We start from the raw sequence: 18,357 nt of genomic DNA, 5'->3' as shown, positions 1-18,357 counted from the left end.
GAGGCCTGACTGGACAGCTAGATACCCTTGAAGTCCAGCAGCTTGATTTTGGTCCCGTTTTGAATATCGCTCGCTATTATCGGAGACGACCCGAATGGCTTACTCCACATGTTCGTCCTCCGCAGTACGGCGGCGTTGGCGGCCGCCGTGTCCGTTCACGAGCCACTCGTAACTTCCACCCCTCTCCTGCCGCTCGAGTGTCATCTGTTAAACTGAGAGAGGAAAATCCAATTACGCCGGTCTCGCGCTGTCTGCCTCCCGACGAAGCGACGTTTTGATAACTTTGATTGCTCAAATCTGCTTCAATCACCGGACGCGCCCACAATGCCGTGCCGGCGTGACGGCCGCGGCGTTGAGTAGTGGAGGTGATGCGGGTCTCGGCTCCGTATATCCTGACGGGAGGATCCCATTATCTTCCGTTTGTAGCCGGCACGCCGCTTCAGTCCTCAGATGTCGACGCCATGTATGAATGAGCAATTTAAATGCACATATTTCTTTGGTTGTGCTGCATTTTTTTTTTTTTTGGCGCACCACCGTATTAATGCACATATTTATTGTCGGCCCTCTTTGTGTCCTTTAAAAGGATCCTTGGGTGTGGTAAATAACAATAGAAAGTCAATGAAAACCAGGAGAGCTTTTGTCCCCCTTGGTGGCTATAACGAGAGCTCATTTATCTCCATCTCGCCGCAATCTCATCATCTAGGATTGCGGCGGAATCAGGATGATTGCGCGTATTATATTTAGGCCACGGTCATTTAGTGTGTGTATTTGTTTGTGTGCGCGTGTATGTTTGTGACCACGCTTGTTTAAGGCTTACAAACAATGCAATGCGCCTGTTGACGCACCTGTTGTGTTTGTTCAGGGCGCAGATAAAATGGGTCAAACATGATCGGGAAAACAAAAAAAAACGCGTTTTGCACTGAATTAGCGACCTGTAAGCAGAACGGAATCAATTAACACAGATAAGTTGTGACTTAAGGAAGACTAAAGGGCAGTTTGGGAGCCCGCCTCTGCTCATTTACCGTGTTTATGGCCACTTGCTTTCGTAATAGAATCTCGCAACATGACTAGCTCCGCCCCCTTTCTGTAATGAAGCCATTCCAACATTGGTACAAGGCGCAATAGTGTCATTTTTTTGTTATTGTGCTTCAGATTTTTTTTCAAAGCAACACCCAGTCTGGCTTTTATCACTCCTGGCTAAAGGTCGAGTAATGTTAGCATAAGCCGCACGACACCTCCGTGTGGTCATGCCTCCGTTTAAGAGCTTCAGAGTGCTCTCGGGGAAACGATGCTTGGCCGCGACCTTGGTCACTCACCACGAGGAGTTGCTGATTGCTGCTTAACTCTGACAGGAAGTGGCATCACCTAATTTGGTCAAAAGGCTTTTATTCCTCTCTTCAGATGGAGAGGCTGATTATTCTCACCATGCGCTCCCCAAGGGAACGCAAAAGATGCTGAAAGCATGTGTGCGCGCTTTTGCTATGGCTTTGGCTTTATTTGTCTTAGAGTTGTAACTTAAAATTATATAAATATTATTTTTAATTTATTTTTTATTAAATTGACTTTTTATTTTTTATACTTATAAATGTAATAATTTATTTTTTCTTAAATTGACTTTTTTTTAATATCACTGTCTTTGTGTGTGTGGCTTATTTTTGGCTCCCACTCACACGTCCGTCCCGATGTGCTCAAAGATGCTTCGCAGGTGATTGCCAGCCGGCGATATTAGCGCGAATGTAATAACTCTGATGTTTTGCCTGCCGAGAGTCACTCCTTGGCAATCACATTTAGTCAACACAATCACTATCCCGCCCGCCACTCGGCGGGACATGGGCCACGCACCATTTTTCATTTCCTTCCGAGCGTCACAAGCACGCTATTTGTCGCCGCGATGAATCCATCGGCCTGGCGGAGGCTCCTTACAGTGAAGGGGGGGGGGGGGGGGGGTGATTGCGCTCATGTTTTTTATTGTCGTTGCCACTGCGGCATCTCGGTTTGTTTGTGTCTGAGATGCTACCGACGCGTAATGAAACGGCGCTTTGCGTCTGACTTGGTCATCGTTGTAAATCAAGCGGGTTATTTTGGCGCCCTTGGAGCAAAGTAGCAATGAAAAGCTTTCGTTCGGGCTGATGCAATCGGAAATCAATCTGACTCCAACGATATCACTGAAGACTTATCAATTCACATCATTCTGGGACGTGAGTTCAGGCACCCAAAGAGCTAGAATAGTATTAAATGTAATCCAAAAAAATCAATCGTGTTCTTTCTACGGTGATAGGTGAAGATCAATTTTATAAAATGATTACTTGAATAAAGTGCTGACAAAAAACAAAACCCAATGGAAACCTTGACCTTGATCGGAATGCCTGGCCGTCTATTGTCAAACTGCCTAAGCTAGCTGACATTGACAATTTGTCATTTCAAGTTTGAAGAGAATCGACTGAGAATCTTTAAAACAATTTGTAACATTTCCCAGGACTTCCAAATTGTTACTTCTCCGAGCTCTTCGGTCAGGGTCGGTCGGGTACTGACCCTGCACACTGTGGGTTAAAGAAAGTTGGCCTGAAATGCCCGCCGTGATGACATTTCAAATAAAGCTACAGCAGCAGCACTGGTAGGGAGGGGGGGGGCAGTCGTGAGGGAAATGGAGCGAGGGGACTATATAGCTGAGGTGGTGGATCAATAATATGCCCTCTGATCCATAACATTAATGGGAGGGAATACGTTATTACTGTTAAGAGGCATTAGGCGCACGGGGCGCGCGCAGCCACGGGACGATACATCACATCTGGGCGGCTCGCCAGAAAATATCCTCCTCTCCCCTCTTTTAACCTTGGGAAAGTCTGCAGAGCTCCATCTCCTCCTCCTGTCCATTTCATCTTCTCTCCTAATATCCTGATTGAAGCACGAGGAAACGGGTTGGGGAGGGGTTCGGACGGCGAGGAGGTTCTGCGTTCGAGTCCGCCACGTCTCAGGGCCGAGCCGCGTCATTCAAAATTTTGAAACGTCCGCGTCATCAAAAGTGGAATACAAAATTGCATCACTGCAGTTTCTATTTGCGTCAACGGCGGCGGCGGCAGAAGGGCAGCGGCGTGCGCCGTGAATATCAATATGGAAGGATGCGTGTTTGCGCAGCTGTGTGTGCTCCACTCGTGTCACGTTTGGAATAGAATAGCACCTTGGTGGCTAGCGGCCCCCTGTGCGCTCAAAGTTGTCTGATCAGAAAAATATGAAACAATCACACATTAGGACTGGAGCTACTAAATACAAGTCCAAGGCAGAATTTCTGATCCCGGCTCTGATGTTAGATCGTCTTGGCTCGCGCCGGTCAGTCGAGCTTCTGTTGTCTGACATAAATAGCGTCGATCTATCACCGTCACACGGGCCCTCGGGTGCTGGCTTGTCATGTTGAGCCTGCTTTACAGAGAGAAAGATGGGAGACATTTTGTGTTCGGTGCCAATTCGTTGCCTTTATCTGTAAGCCACAGAAGAGAAACCAAAAAAAAAAAAAAAAAAGATGGCCCTCTGGACTGAGTGGACGCCAGATCAAGGCGGTCTTGGCTGCACTGTCGGTCAGATAACAACCTTCTATAACATTTCATTTTTTTTTTCTTTTTCCGGCAAGAAACACAACAATTTTACAGATGTGTATTTTCTCAAAACAAGTTTGGGGGCCACCTTTTAAAGATGGTGTGGCTGGTCTTTGATTAATGGACTCTAAGTTGGACTACATTTTGTGTTTCTCAGATGAGTCCACAGAGAGGAAGGTGAAAATGTATTTTTCTGTAAAGTTTTTTTTTTTTTCCCCCAAATTTATTTATTTTCTTGTCAGCCTTCCCTGACTCCTAATCAGCGGCTTTTCGTATCTGTGCCGCCCTGCCTCCTATCTGCAGCCGCACTCCGGACAGATGGAGTGTTTTTCTTTTTTTTTTATTTTGCTGCATTTTTTATTTTTTCTGCTTGAGCAGCGATACCAAAAGTCCTATTCTGCTGCCCGCGTCGGAGATAAATCAAAAACATTTTTCGTACGCTTGCGATCAATGCTTGGGTGCTTTTTTTTTTCCCCCCCTCCACCACAACTCATACAAATACACTATATAGGAGTGAATCTTTACCCCCTCAGCCCCCTCTTTTTTTTTTTTTTTTTTTTTTTTTTTTTTTATATATTATAAGCGTCCTACCAATGGTCTACTCTTGCAAGAGGGATTTGCATCTTATTAGCATCTAATTATAGATTTAATAGCATGACCCCCTCCACCCCTCAGACAATAAAGGGTTAAGATAGAGTGCCGTCTGCTTTCCGCTTTCGCTTACTGTACGCCGTGTGTGGCAGGTATGTTAATTAAGCAAATTGCATGCGTGACCTCACCGTATTGTCGGGAGACTCCCTCAACTCTCCATGTGTGTGCGTTTTGTATTGATGTTTGAAAATTCACATATTTGCAGATTATAATTTTTTTCAATTCATTACAGCTTTTCGCTGCCCTAAAATGTTTTTGCATTGGCGCCATCTGGTGGCATTGTGATGTCAAGGAAGTATGTGGAAGTGAATTAAGGAGTTTTACTTCAATATCTGACTCCATCAGCTTTTATGTCCATACTATGCAAAAATAAAAGCCATTGTGTTCTTCATTTCAATTGCAGTCAACACGGTGGAAAATTCTTTGTAAATTTACATCAGTCACCCTGAGAGTATTCACGGTTTATAACCCCCCCCCCCCACCAACATATGAGTGGCGTTCACCATCGTGCTCAGTTTGCTTTAGTGTGTGTGTGTGACGATAATTTGAAATCCTCTCTAATTTCACACTTGTTAAGTTTCCATGTAAATGGCAACATTTTAAAGGGTCGCCTGCAGGATGAATGTGTGTGTGTGTGTGTGTGTGTGTGTGTATGTGTGTGTGTGTGTCACGAACACACATATGCAGCCTCGACGTGACTAGCAAAGAGGTGAGGGAGGGCAACACTTGTTTCTTCGCAGAGGATAAAAAAAATATGATTATTGTTGAGATTATGTCTGTCTACTTGTGTTTGCATGCTATTTTTTTTTTTAATATCCATTAAAGGTCGGCTATGTGAATTTGTGTGTTTACAGTAAATGAAACTAGAAACCCAATACATCACAACACAGTCGCGTTGTATCGTCGCCCCTTAATGAGATGATCAGCCGCTTGTTTTTGTTTATGATCTTGGGCCGGCCACGCTATTGAGAGCTTCTCTCATGATTGCACTTTTTTTTTTTTTCTTCTTCTTTCTTTCTTCCTCCACTCTCGTCGTCTCTGTTGCGCTAATTTATGTGTTGTTGTTGAAGCCGTGGCGCTGATAGGCCCAGAGATGGCATTTAGCTAAAGAGCAGAGAGGCCGTTAGCTTCAGCATTCATCTAATCAATCTCGCTAATGAAAGCGCCGTCCTCTCCGCAGCCTCCGTTTCCCTTCGCTACTCTCGCCCTGCCCTCTGGCCTTTCGTTTGCTCTCTTTTTTCCCCCCTTTTAACCTCTCAACGGTGCTGCTTTTTCATTTGAGGGGGCGATACTGAGCCATCACCCAATTATGGAGTCTTTTTCTCTTACTCTCATACCGTCAAGATATTTAGTTTTGAATGTGAGAGACTCCCACATGAGAATTAGCATGTGTGATTTGCCGTTGTAGTACTACGACCGACCTGTGAGAGGCAGCGTGGTGCCTCGGGGCATCCAAACCGTTCTGACCCTTTGATGGCGTATTTGTCATGTAGACAATTAATCCTCTCCAGATGTCATTTTTTTTCAGTCGCGTTTTAATGTTCTTAAGGGTCATCACACAAATCTAAAAGATAGGTTTTATAAAATGTAGCCTGTGTGACGTTATGGTGGCTAAAGTTGATGAATGCTGAGCCTTTGTGGAGAAGTCTTCCCTGCAGCAAGGTTGCCTCTCGCCTCCATCAGGAAATCTCTGTCCTTGTGCTCTGAGCTTTTGTGTTTATCTCCACTTCACATACACACACACACGCACACACAGCAACACAAAAAAAAGCATTTGACAAATAAACTTTGTGAAGGCGGGTCTCCGGTGAGGGCGGCGGATGTGACTGGAGAATATCAAGCAGATGGCTCGATTGTGCATGCGCGTGTGTTTGAAGACTTAAGGGACGGCAAACGTGACCCACTCTTGGACACGCAAAGTGATTATCAAGTAGCAAAACAACGTAGCGTAGCAATCGGCGAGTTTCTATTCTTTTGCAACGTTGTCAAGCAGATGTGGAGTGCAGGAGGCAATAGCAAGGTCGCCCGCCTCTCGTGGCAAATGAATGCGGGCTTTTGTGGTGGCAGCATGTGCGTTACTTTCAGTTGGCTTTTAATTGAATGGTTTGTGTTGCTCCTTGTACGTTTTCAAGTGGCACAATTTGTTTTTTCACGTGTTGTAGAATAGTGTTTGCTTACATAAAGTGTGTGTGTGTGTGCGGGCACTTGAGGGCGTTTATACAAGTGTTTGTGAGATAATGGGGTCTAAGAGTGTGTGTGTGCTGTGTCAGCAGGAATGGCTGCTATTCATTTTTTTTTTTTATTATTGTTTTGTTATTGCTGTTATTTACACTTTGTTGTGATCGTTCTTTCATGTTATATTTAAAGTGGAGCTTTCAAGGAGTCAATGATTTTTTTTTGTCCTTCCTACACAAAATTTACACATTAATTGGATAAATATAGATTTTTGCAGGTTTTCTTGTCATTTCTCACAGAAAATGTATCCATATTGCTTATTAGCGTTTCTCAAATAATATTTTGGGTTTGAAATCTTTTTTTTCTGTGTGAGATAGCTCGTGTGCGTTTTTGCATGCGTGTACGATTTTGTCAGTGAGTGAGCTAGAGCACGTTTTGGAGTGTGTGCATACGTGTGCAAGTTTTTATGTGTGTACTTGTGTGTGATGGAACTGCATAAACACGCGCAGTGCTGCATACTGATCAGAGACAATAAAACCTCCATTAAAGATTTATTCAGCAGAGGCGAGGAAGAGGAGGGGCCGGTGGTTTGTGTGTGTGTGTGTGTGTGTGTGTGTGTGTGTGTGTGTGTGTGTGTGTGTGTGTGTGTGTGGGGTGGGGGGGGGGGTACTCAGGTTTATGTCACAGAGTGGATTACTCCAAAGACACCGACCGCATTCTCCCATCACACAGTCGTGGTCGGCGGGAGTGGAGGAGTGCGGTATTTGACTCTAATAGCGCCATCACCTCCAGCTATGATAGTAGACAATGGCTCCTTCCAGCGCAAGCGTCCCGTCCGCGGCTAACCGGCTAGCGGCCGCTTCAGTTCTAGATCTCATCGGTGTGGTAGCACAACAAGCCCGAGGCCCGTTCTATCAAAATGTCACCTGAACCGGGCTGTGCCAAAGGCGAGAGATCTCCCCGTGGCTTTTTAGTTTCATATCTACAGTAAGATCGTGGGGAGTAAAGAGCTTGAAGAAGGGCTGGGTTGTAATCTAAATCACCCTCCCTGTCCAATGAAGTGTGCTGTCAGCTTTATCGCAAGAGCTACACAACCCCCCCCCCCTCATCTCGCCCGCTACGCCTTTCTTTGCCTTCATCCTGGTTTGAGATGATTGAGATTCCGAGTTGACGCCGATGAGCCTCCGTTTTTGCTTTCCCCAGTTCGCCCGCCACGCACTAAACGACGAGAAAGAAGGCCCGCCGCTCGGGAATAGGACTTATTCAGAAGAGAAGCGGCGGGGACGTGTTGTGTGGGGGTGTGTGTGTGTGTGCGTGGGATAAGGAGTGAGGGTCTCGCAGAATGAAACACAATCAATATCTCAGACGAGGAGAAAAGAAAGTTTCGAAGAGATGGAAATGGGTATTGATGCTACGCGAGGGAAGCCGATTTAAGATGCTGGTGCATTCGAGACCGCTGGGAAGTATCAAACTTCCAGCACCATTAGCGTCAAAGCTGATCAATCATACCCATAAAGGTTTTTGGCAATTACACTGATACATTGACTTAAGAGTGACTAGCTTGATGCTAACACACAATGCAAAACATCATAGACAGGCTAATGAATAGCACTGGATTTTGATTTTGCAGCCCTGCCTGGTTTTCTTGACTGGACCTTCTGGGTTCTAATTATAAAGTTAACTTAGGTGACTTTTAAAGGGATTTTCTTTGCCTCCGCACCAAGTGAGATTAGCCCACTCAGGCAATAATAAATACTAATTGAATAATTAACATTTTATAGTGTTTACAAATCGCTCCGCCGGACACCACTCGGGCCGGAAAAGAGCTTGTGTGAGGTTACATTTCATTAAAAAAAAAAAAACAACAACACAAGAACAAATCTATTAAACGTTTTATTTAGTGGACACGCCGTTTGCCCGTTGAAAGCTTTAAATTATTGAGAGCGAGATAGTCTGTTGCTTTCACCGACACCTCATCTTCATCATCTTCCGCTTTTTCGGACTCCCGCCGACCGACCAACCGAAGCGCGGCACTCCGGCAGCCGACTTTGTGAACTGTAACCAGCTTTGCCCGCTTCTCCTCTTATCTTTAGTGATTAGTTTATCGGCGTAACTATCTGGTTTCGCCGGCCCGGCGGCTCCCCGACACCCCTCCGCCGCCAAGAAAGATAACACGGTCTCGCTCGAGTTCTAATTGAATTGGCAGCGATTGGCGGAATCCTGACCCCTGACCCCCGAGTGGCATGCGATCCCGGGGTTCACGTTTGCGCTTCAACTTCTGATCGAAGCTCACGGTATAATTTGGTCCATTCCACCACCTTGGTAATAAACTGTGTATATTTTGGGGGGGTGGGGGGGGGGGGGGGGGCTGCTGTTGCATTGGGAGCTTCAGGGTCAGGCTTAAATTTAATGGCTGGGCTGAGGCTAAATTAGTTGAATTAATAGGGGCTGCTCCGAGCACTTACACGCCTCCTGAACATACACTGTGTGTCTCCCTCCGTGTGTGTGTGTGTGTGTGTGTGTGTGTGTGTGTGTGTGTGTCATTAATAATTGGGTCATACTTCAGCCACTTCATCCCCCACATAAATGTATATGTAGGTTTGTAGGACACAGAAAGCGTGTCACCTCGTTCTCTTAACATGATAGCAAATTAGCTTTTGTAAAAATTTTTTAAAAAAAATACTGAAAACTATTCTTGTTGATAGTGATGTATTTGCCCGGCCCATTTCATTTTTTTTTTTTTTAAATTCATCGTTTTTGTCTTATCACATTTTTTGCAGACGCAAGCGGAATATCAATGACATGCATGTCCTAAGGAGATGCTTTATGTGCATGTGTGAGCACCAGGCTAAATGTTGGCTTAGATTTAAAGGGCAATTCCCTCGTGTGTGGTACATGCACACACACACACACACACACACACACACACACACACACACACGCTACCCCCCCCGTTCTAAGCCTTTTCTCATTAACCCCCACTTTCGCTGTCGACTACTTTCTGACAAACTGGTGTTGACATCCACGTCTGTTACCCCCCCCCCCCCCCCCCCCTCCGATCCGTTTCCACCCAACACACACAGTCGCACACCTCCACACTTCTCTGAACTGGACATCGTCAGCGACAGGGGTCCGGCTCCCCACGAATAAGGTCAATCATTCCAACATGGACGGTGCAAAGCCCATTTTCCACTCTCTATTTTTATTATTCGTGTTATCTCTGCCTTGTTTTGGGCTTGATGTTTTTTTTTTCTGTTGCTATTCTGGCACAGCCACCTCTCTGGAGGGATCCAATCGGGCAGGGTGTTTTGACGCAGATTATCCAGCCGTCGGCGGGGTCATCCGTCGGCGCAAACGTAAACAGAGGAGCGACTCCCCGAAATGCACTTTTGGGCCCAAGCGTCTGGCTTCCACCTCAATGAGCGCGTAGGAAGCTGCAAAAGCGCCACGGCCGCATTTGCGGGAAGCTCATCGGAAGTCCTCGCGCGCGCACAGCAGTAGCGGGATGTGTTTTCTCAGCAATATATCGTCTGATTAGGCTGAATTAATGAGACCCAGCGGAGCTGCCAAAGTCGACCTTTTTTTTTTTAATTTTTTTTTTTTTTTTTCTTACCTTCCTTCAGTGTGTCTTGCTCTACCCCTCCGTCATCCGTCTACTCCTCCACTCCCTCTCTCCCCTTCTCGCTTTGACCTTTGTTACCTCAGCTAACGAGGGAAGCATCCAACCTAAAATCGTGTCTACAACCTCCTGGATACATTTTTGAATCTGAACCTGGAACCGGATTAACTTTCAGGGACCTGAACTTACTCAAACACTCACCAATGAATATCTCTTCCCGCCATTTTTCAAGTCAATCTTTTATTTAACAGTCAATCTTTTATTTAACAGCACACAAATAATATGACAGAGAGAATGTGTGCAGAGTAGCGATGATTGCGGTTGAAGTCAAACGGTAGTTTGTATTATTGTGGCATGCTGTGAATGAGAGTGAGAGAGAGCGAAAGGGGGGGATTTATAACTCAGTGCTGGCCTACATATGCCAGTTGGCAGCAGGAGATTCCAGCATCACACTGTCTGCTTTTCTTAGACACCCCGGGTCCCAGCAGACGGCCCGCTGGTGTATGTGCGACTGTAGGTTTTTATTTTTTCGTTTTTTCAAATCAATCAGTGCATGTCTCCTATGATACTGGTTTAATGCGCAATCTGTATTTATTAGGAGTGACACCATTAGTATGTTGCCATCATGGCTTGTTTGATGCTCAAATTCTTCATGGTTGTACAAGTGCTAGAAGTTAGCTCATGGATGTACATTTTAGTTAGCGTGGCAGACTAAAGTATTTCAATACATTTATTAAAATAGAAATTTATTATACATTTAAAAATATTGCTAATTTTATTATTAAAAAAAACAAAAAACATTTCCATTCTTTGAATTCAATTGAGCTAGTGGATTGTACCAAGTGTGCAAATGGAGCATGGAGTATACCAAGTGCAAATCCCTGTCATACAGAATTTCTTTTAGCTTGAGTGACAGTGTGTGTGGCACTTTATCATATCTGCTGTCTCTCACTAAACAAACACCAAGCACGGCTTCTCTTTTATTAGTGAGTTGCATCTGCCTTGCAAAATTGCTCAAATTAGCCTTTTTTTTTTTTTAAACCTAATTTTTTTGGGTCCACCCCAATCAAAGCTGGCAGCTGGCGTTTCCTCGGTGGAGTTTTCTATAAAAGGTTTATATTAAAAAAGACAGTCCTTAATTAAGGACCCTCCAGTTGAGGGAGCATGAAGCAGTGCGGGGTTGGGTGTTTTAAAAAAAAAAAAAAGAAGAAAAAAGACAGAGAGAGGAAGAAAGTGGTTAAAACTGCATAAATAACACATCAAGCTCAATCTGTGTGTGAACGAAATAACTGTCAAGATATCAAGTGAAAAATATACGTTAGTCCAATTCTTTTTGTGTCATTCATAGCCATAAATCCATTTTCGATAAATGCACTTCTCATTACGAACTGATGGCTGGCCAATGGCGTCAAATCTCTCTGCCAAACAGTTTTTTTATTTGCTCTATTTTGTAAATCTGTTGTAACTTTCTTTGTTTGAGATATTCCCCCCATCCAAATGTCTGTTCATTAATGCGCTATCCCGCACTGCGAGCATCGATCCACATTGCACACACACACACACACACGAGTGTGTTTGTGTGTTTGTGTGTTTGTGTGTGTTTCGTCCGTGTGGCTATTGATCTGCGGAGGCTCCCGCTAGTGTTTATTCCAGATGCACGTGTTAAGTAATCCCTCTCTGCCTCTTCTCCGGTGTCCCTCTTGGACAATTTGTCTCGGTTAGAGCTAAAGGCGCTCTTAAATGGCAGCTTCGGTCACTGCGTGTCCGCTGACCAGACAAACGCAGATACAGACAGACAGACAGACAGACAGACAGACAGACAGACAGACAGACACAGACTTCACTATTGAACGCTTAAGTCGCCTCCACGCACGGGCAAACCGCCGATATTTGAAGTCCGTTTGGGTTTTAGTCGATGCTACCGTCGTTTCGTCGCTTTGACTAAACTTTTTACTTGCAGGGTCCGTTGATGATGGGATCCAAGTCAAAGGAACTATAGATTCCAATACACAAAACAAGTGGCGCGTTTGCTGAAATTGATCAGGTAAGTGAAAATAAAAAAAAAACGTTGCTCGTTAAATACCAAGCACATGGCCAACGACTCCAATTTTGACATATGTACGTATACAGAACAAAAAACAAAAAAAAGACATCTAAGATGTTATTTATCATTGATTTATTTTCTTCATCCTCGCTTTCTTCTCCACTTGTTTTGACCTTGGACCGTATTAATCCTATTATTACGTTCTGGGAGGCGAGACTTCATCATTCGCTGCGCCTTCAAAACGAGATGAGCGCTGACTTATCAAACGCTCCGCAGAGGGTGGGTGGCGTAATGGGACCCTTAATACCCGAGTCGCCTCGGACCACCCGACGAGAAAGAGGCGGCGTGGCGGGAGGAGAGTGACTTTGAGGCGGCGGGGAGGACACTTGGATGGAGGAGTTGTCACTGCTCAAGCTTGAACAAGCTTTTTTCCCTCCCACTAGACAACCATGACTGCCTCCGCCCCTCCCCTCATTTTTCTTCTCCAATCTTTGCATTAGTAACATGCCGATCTTTCCCGACTGCCGCCAAGAGTGGCCGTAAAGGCTGAGTAGGCACTTGGGGAAGCCTTTAAAAAGTTATTATTAGTGGCGGAACTTAAATAGAAAATATTAAAGCGGAAACCATAACGTTTTGAGTGGTACACAGTAAACCTCCGCAAACTCACAGAACGGGCAAAGCTTTATGCGAAACCGAGCAACTATTTTGTGGATAAAAACGGCATCAGTATGCAAACGGCAACGTGACGGAAGATTGGTTGAGACGTTATCGTGGTGTCGTCAAAAAGGAAGGCAACCGTTTTATTCTCATCGCATGTTCTTTTCCTTTCGCTCTCAGCGTGGCCCTCGTAGCCTCTCAAACTTCTTTTGAACTTGTTCCGTTTCATTCAAAGTGCTCCACTCACCTGATCTGCAAAGCTTCATTGAGCGCCCTCCAACGCATCTTCCTTTCATGCTATCGTCTCAATGTGTCGAAAGTATGTCAACTGTTTGGCACATGTGATCAGACACGTGTGTGCGCGCGAGTGTGTGTGTGTTGTCTCTACTCCCCTTCTTTTGTGTGCCGGCCTGGGGATTGTGCTTCATTTCTAAATTTATCCTCAAAGTGTGCCACCTCTCCTGTGAGCTGCTGCTGGGACTCTGCAGTGCAGGTTGGGGTGGTGAAGGATTGGGGGGGGGGTTGTCGGCGAAAGGATTGTGCAGATTGGTGAAAAGAGCGAGAAAGAGGCATAGAAAGAGGGAAACTGAGGCTCGGTATGATTAGAGTGGTGAGGAAATGTAAATGTGGGACACAGAAGCTTGCTTCAATTTCTCCATTGCCTCATTTTTTTAAAATCTCCTTTTATTTTCTACTTGCCCCAGGCAAAACATTCAATAAATAACCCCTAGCTCCATGACATGATCAACTAGGCTAGGATAAGCTCCCGAGCCACTTTCAAGCAACTCCATTGTTGAAAATGCTCTCGTATTAAATTCCCTAGACCAGAAATGTGTAAAAAGCTCTTTTTGGAATCCAAAAGAAATATGTTTCGTGTCTCCTTTTAGATATGATAACCGTGTTGTTGTTTTTAGTGCCGGCGTTGCTCATGTGTACATTTCAATTCCCGGCGTGTGAGAGAGCAAATCTCCACATGATTACACAGACCGGACCCTGGAGGAGGACTCTTATCTGGAGCCCCTCCGGTGGAGATCATCTCACATGCAGTGCGGGATTACACCTGCAATATCAGCACGCGCTTTTCAGATGCTGATAAGGTCTTGGCCATCTCGCTCTCGTGAGTCATCGATCAATAGCTTCAGGCGGATTGATTAGCGGAAGCACATGTAACGTTTGCCTGTGAGATACAAGGGAAAAGGGGCTACGGTGCTGTTGTCGCTGGAAGACGTGACCCCATATCTATCCAGGTGTGTGTGTCCTGCAAAATAGCTGTCATGTGTAGTTAAGCAACAATGGGCTCCCCCAAACTGCCACAGGCCCCGGAGTAAAAGGTGGGGGGAGGGAAAGCCGGGATGGAAGTCACCCAGGCAGGACTCCAGAGACCGGGCTTGGACTGCCTCCAAGTCTCCCCCAGCGCTGGGTGGATGATGGAGGAGGTTGCAAGGACACGCGGCTCGGTATGGGGGAGAGATAATGGAAGCGGAGGGGAACAGATGGGAGCGCCAGAGAGGCTGACATGTAGTTATGGCAGCTAAACGCAGTATTCCTGTGTGGCTTGTCGAGCGGCGGAAAACCAAAGCAGCACCCGTCGCCGTATGTTTGACTCTTTGATGCCACGCGTCCCCGTAGGATGCGTTCAAATATCCTCTGCGAGATTGGATTTGAGTTTGGTTACGGGACGTCTCCCCACCGCATTCGTGGAAGAGGCTCGTTTCCCAAGATTTCGAGTAAAGGTCTCGGCAATAGCAGAAACTAAGAAAGAAAAAAAAAAACGGCGAACCCTTTTGTTGACATTGCTGTTCTATTCCACTCCAGTAGGTGGCGGAATTGCAGAAAACTACCTTATTAAACGAAATAGAATCAGAGGGCTTCTTCGGGTTTTGGCTTAGGAACTTTATTCCATTGCTTGGTGTAATAACAGCGTGAAAGCTTCTATTTCTAAAGAGTCTGTGTTTGATTGCCTTAATTAGCACCTCATCTTAATGCTAAGTGCATACACGGCTGCTTTGCTTTTATATTTTCCTACTTTCCCCACTGATGCAGTCAACTTAGAAATAAAAAAAAAAAACATATTTAAAGTTCACATCTATAGCTTCAGGCATTGGTGCTTGTGAGGGTTTGCTGATTTATATTCCTTTGGAAACGCCAATCTTAAGATTAATCACCTTTCCCGCACGCTGCTCTGGCATCCAGGCGACTGATTGTAATTTCGCACATTAATTAGAAAAATGTCATGTCCTAAGGTAAGGGACAGATTCTCCTAATGAGTTTGTTGCCATGAAGTCTGGCCATGGCTTGAACTAACACAGAAAAGAGCACAACATATTGTCACATGCGTTCCCACGCTTTATGATTTCCATAGTTATCTGTAAATGTTGATCTTATCTTGTTAGCCGAGGCTACACAACGTTCCATCCAGACTCCTGCCACCCTCGGGGGGGGGGGGGGGGGGGGGAAAGTGCAATATTACAAATTATTCAAATTTGTGTGCTTATTGTGTCGTATTTTTTTTTCCTCGACACTGATTAATGTACCTGGTAAAGTGTTCCAACTAAGTACTCTCATCTCTACATTGCGCGATAAATTAGCAGTTAGCATGGCTTCTCAGTACTCTGATTTGTCGCCCGATTGTCTACTAGTTGTCCAGCTTTGATAATAAGAGTACTAGTCAAAGTTGTACCATTGTTGCTGTAGAAACAAGTATTAGTGGAGGAGCCACTTTGTAACCAGAAAGGACAGTAACAATACATCTTTATTGATGTCGCGTTTAGCCGCGCAAGCTAGCCCAGCGCCGCTATGTAGCAAATTGTTAAAATGATTTTCAGAGCAGGTTTGAATTATTTTTTTGGTAGTCTTTCATTTTAGTTTAGTCCTTACTGGTTTTATTATCACTTTGTTTTTTCCGTGTAAGTATTGTGTAGTAAAAACTCAAAAATGCCTGGAAAACAACCAACCACAAATCAAATCATTTGTTGTAGAACAGCAAGATTTGTCGAAACAATGAACAAATTGCACAATGAAAGGATTCTGAGGAGTCAATTCTGAAATGTTCTCTTCTCATTGGAGATTGCGCTCTTCTCCCTATAACAAAAGCTATGTTGTTCATCGTAGTGACAAACGAAGCGGGACTTTTTCCACTCAAAGTCTCTGTTTACACTGCTCAAACAACGATAATTAGCATCAAAGTCAAGGAGCGCGTCTCAAGAGGTGCGAGCGCAAGCGCCGACATCGTGTTTATACAAGCGCCGCACGGACGGCAAATGCCCGTCACGTGCATGTTTTCCACAAAGAGCGCAAGTTCACCGCGCGTGAAGACGAGTACGAAAGAGCTATCCTCACCCCCCCCCCCCCCCCCGCAAAAGAACCGCGCGTCTATACTGGTGTCATAGATAACAAATGGTAAATGAGCTTGTGCGGCGCTAGTCGGCGGGGGAAATAAGTATATCGGGCGCAGTGGCGCATGCATTTTTCATGTATCTGCTCACTTGTCATTCATCAATATGCATTTGTACAGTTGGCCCCGCGCTCGCAGCTGTTGCGACATATCCATCTTGTCATTTCTTTCTCCTTTCGACGGGGCACCGGGGCGAGGGGTGTCGCTTTCCCCGACGACCGGCCAGCCGGGGCGGTTTGTGACTGCTACAGTTATGCATGGCCACCATCCTCTCCGCCTCGACATAAATCATCATTACAGATGGCAGGTGTGTGTGTGTGTGTGTGTGTTTTGTCAGAGCGACTGCGGCAACTGGCCATGTGCAACAGGCTTGCTGCTTTCCATCTGTAAACACACAACGCAGCAGTTCCCCCCCCCCCCCCCCCCCCCCCCCTTGGACAGTATTTTATATGGAGCACAGTGTTGCATTTAAATTTGAGACTCAAAGATTCGATTAAAACGGAAGCGCATGTGTGACGATGTTAAATCTTTTCCTTTTTATGGTGTTTGATATTCCGTCCGATTGTTTTGACGAGTACTTCCATCACCGCACATTACGTGCCCGATATTATGCAATGCTGCCAAGGCGAGCATCGCTCACCGATATCTACGATGGCAATTAGCAGCAATTGTCAGCTCCAATGCTATTTATTGTCGTAAACGAGCCGCTGTAACGTGCACGTTCTTGTACCAGCTCGGGTTAAACGTTGAATTGGTACTTCTTCGTTGGCGTTCTCGTTCTTAACGTGTCGGCAGTTGTTTTTCAGTTTTTAGCAAGACTGAAATCAGTTGTGTTTTGTATCTGACATCGCATGTTCAATTGTAAAATAATTGACAGGGAGGGGTACAATCAAATCCCAGAAAGTGAAATTTGCTGTCCCAGTATCAGAAACCTCGACCTCAACTCGGAAGGAGCAGAAACACGCGGCCAGAATTCGGAACCCTTTTCAAAGGGCCGTGACTGATCTCTTATCATTATTGTTGCTGTCAACTCGAGCGGAATCTAGTGAGTAAAAAACGGCAGGTTTTGTCTGGTCCTCGTTCATCTCGTGGGGGGGAGCCTCTTGTTATGAATTATGGCAGAGTTGCACTCAAGAAGAATCCCATGCAGACAAATGGTCCAATTGCGCTTTAACGAGCCCATTTGTATTTTAATAGAAGGCAGAATGAAAGATGAGGCCTCTCATGCTGCATAAACGTGAATGTGTGTGTGTTTTGCATGTGTAGCAAGAGATGAGGACCGAAGATTAGAGAAGAAGAGTTGCCCCTCTAATTCTTTCAGTTGGGGATGTACCACCTCAGGGAAATTCTATCATTTGATTCACTTTACTAGTGTGGGAAAACAACCAGTGCTTCTGTTCAATTACATTCGTTTGTGGGTTTGTGCAAGTGTGTATTTTCCTCTCTCCAAGAACCGATTTAAGTTTTGGGCTATCTTATTCAAGATTGTTTTTTTATTTTTTTAAATCGAGGCTACTGTTCCACAGGGAAGACTGTTTTGTTGTTATTTTTTGAAATCACCAGAGACTTTATCAAAGATCCTGACTTCTGAGTAATTTATCAAAGCAAGTATTTTTAAAATTTCACATTCCGCTCAAAATCGGAAAAGCCGACGTTCAACGAGATGAAATGTTTTATTTCAACCTGACCCGATGGCCAACCAAGCTTGCCTCGTGTGTTTTCGGCCCGATAAAGTCATTTACTAAAATGTAAAACTGCAGTGACATTCCTCGGTGAGGTCGGAAGGGATGCTGCGAGTGTAGAGGGAGCAGAAGAAGTAGAGTAGAAAGCCCAAAGCTGAAAGAAATGAAAGCATGGATGGAGAAATAGTGCTTGCCCCCGTGTGTTTTTAAAACCGGCAATAATTTAAAGCATCTCTCTGGATCCACATTGACTGGTCATCTTAAATCAAATCAGGCTACTGCTCTGTGTACAAGCGTGTGTGTGTGTGTGTGTGTGTGTGTGTGTGTGTGTGTGTGTGTGTGTGTGTGTGTGTGTGTGTGTGTGTGTGTGTGTGTGTGTGTGTGTGTGTTGGCTTATACACACAGCCCCTGGTCTATTCTGAATTATTGACAACAGAGAATAATTGATCGGTTCACCTTCAGGCCTATCAGACGACATCTGACCCGCAGGTTCTATCAGTGCATCTCCTCCATTCTTTTCGCTGACGCCATTTCCAGCCTGTTGG

General features: G+C 45.1%; 1 protein-coding gene across 5 annotated transcripts in view; it reads left to right on the top strand.

Moving 5' to 3' along the window:
- dab1a (DAB adaptor protein 1a) overlaps nucleotides 1-18,357 on the top strand; it is a 90,364-nt gene that overhangs the window by 4,754 nt on the left and 67,253 nt on the right. For 4 of the 5 annotated variants that reach the window (XM_085928863.1, XM_085928864.1, XM_085928866.1 and 1 more), the window contains exon 4: nucleotides 11,996-12,079. The exons of the other annotated variant lie outside the window; for it this stretch is intronic. The gene's annotated coding sequence lies outside the window, so the exon portion shown is untranslated. The remainder of the gene's footprint in view (nucleotides 1-11,995; nucleotides 12,080-18,357) is intronic. 5 annotated transcript variants of the gene reach the window in all.

This window comes from Syngnathus leptorhynchus, chromosome 13 (genome assembly GCF_054491065.1).
Source record: "Syngnathus leptorhynchus isolate UIUO chromosome 13, UIUO_Slep, whole genome shotgun sequence".
NCBI lineage: Eukaryota > Metazoa > Chordata > Actinopteri > Syngnathiformes > Syngnathidae > Syngnathus > Syngnathus leptorhynchus.
Note: the sequence above shows the minus strand (reverse complement) of the source record. Positions and strands in the feature narration are given on the sequence as shown.